The sequence below is a fragment of the Mus caroli genome, chromosome X (assembly GCF_900094665.2).
Source record: "Mus caroli chromosome X, CAROLI_EIJ_v1.1, whole genome shotgun sequence".
In the NCBI taxonomy this organism is placed as follows: Eukaryota; Metazoa; Chordata; class Mammalia; order Rodentia; family Muridae; genus Mus; species Mus caroli.
Genome location: NC_034589.1, coordinates 105888543 through 105890610, shown reverse-complemented (window position 1 = coordinate 105890610; position 2068 = coordinate 105888543).

The following is a 2068-nucleotide window of genomic DNA, read 5'->3' as shown; positions in this document are numbered from 1 at the left end:
ACTTTATATGCCCCAATATAGGGGAATGCCAGGGCCAAAAGAATGGGAATGGGTGGGTAGGGAAGTGGGGGGCGCTATGGGGGACTTTTGGGATAACATTGGAAATGTAATGGAGGAAAATATGTAATAAAAATATTAAAAATTAAAAAAAAGAAAAATTCAAAAAAAAAAGAATGTAGAGAAATGGAGCTGGTATCTACATAGAGCTTTAACTCCTTTGTTCTAATATCTTTGGTACAGGAAGAAAAGTATACACTAATCCAGCCACAAACCTTTTGATCTACAATAGTATCCTTCCCGCAAGATGTGCTAGGGAATAATGGCACCAAGCTTATGGAAGTAACTTAGCAATATCTGATTTGACTAAAGTCTACTCCGAGAGAAGAGACCTATACCTGACCTGTTTGGGTGACTCAAGAACCAGAGACTAGGTAGACCTGAGACCTAAATACCAAATACTCCTGGTCAAACAAACAACAACAAACACAAGTACACTCAGCAATCCTCAGAGAACTTTCCTCTTGTTTCAGAAGGAACAAATACAGAAAATCACCGTCAGGCATAATCTACAGAATTGCAGACCTTGAAACACTTAGCCATGAATGGGATGTTTCCACAAATCCCTACCTTCGGGGCTCAGGGAACCCAGACAAGGTGGAAAAAGAAAGAATTTAAATTTAAGAGTTTGAGGGCATGGAGGACATCAAAAAATGAAAACCCTCTAAATTAATATGATAAAGGATAAAGGGTCCTTGTCATGCACAGGGTCTGTACCTGTCTGCACCAAGTCCTGGATATTATGGCTTCAAGTTTAGTTTAGTTTGTTTTGTTGTTTTGTGTAGAAAGGAAGATGGAAGGGGAGGAACACGATCCAGATTCCACCTGGCTTTAAATAGTCACAGGTAGATATGAATATCATAAGAGGATAGAATAATTGGATAACTTGTCTTATTTAGGTGGACAATTTGTATCATTATCAATTGGCTCTAAAATTACTGTGTGGGAATTTTGTGAATTGAGAACTTATTGATATATAAATCTGACCAATTAATTATAAGATTCAAGAGTTTTGATTTACTGGGGATTTGTTAAGGGGATTTGTGATAACAAGCCGCGGGGCTGAGAAGGAACTAGAGGCTCTGAGACAATGGAACCTGATCTGGGAAGACCTCTATTGGTTGCTGCTGGGGCTAGCCTAGAGGCATAGGCAGGTCTGAGTACATATTTTTCAATATTTATGGGGAAAATATAATGTTAATGCAGTGACAAATCTAATTATATCTGTTAATCTAACACTTTGGGCATTGAATTACTAGCTTGCTATAGGTAGCAAGGGAATTACTCAATATCAATAATGAGTTCATCAGTGAGGAGTAGTGTTCCTACAAGGAGCCCTGGGACACAATAGTAATTTAATACATACTAAAATACATTGTGAAAATGCAGTTTTACAATGGTAATATGCATGAGTTACAGCTTATTATACACACAGAGAGTAAAAAGTGTGTAAGAGAGGGAGAGAGAAAGACACACACAGACACATTTAATAAACTATTAAAGTGTAGAATTCCAATGAGAAATCTTAATGCATTTGCCAGCTCTGTATTTGAAAAGTTAGTATGTTGTTGTCAACTGTGACCTTTCTGTAATAGAAAACAATTTTGTGGAATGTGAGCTTCTGGCATAGAAGTTCTGTCTCTCATTTTGGAGACAAATGAACCTTTTTCTTTATGCCTAGTAAAATTATCAGGACTACAGATTTTCAAGAACTTTTTGAAAGGATAAAACAGTCTGGTTTTATTACAAATGCTTAATGCTCTACATTTTCTCATCTGCCTTCTCATTGGATTTAAAGCCTGCTTACTTCATGGGGGGAATACAAGTCTGTTATTATAAACCTCTTCAAAAACCAGTAGCTATAGGAGTAATTGTCGCTTCATAGAATGAATTGGGTAGAGTACCTTCTGCTTCTATTTTGTGGACTAGTTTGTGCAGAACTGGAATTAGATCTTCTTTGAAGGTCTGATAGAACTCTGCACTAAACCCATCTGGTCCTGGGCTTTTTTGG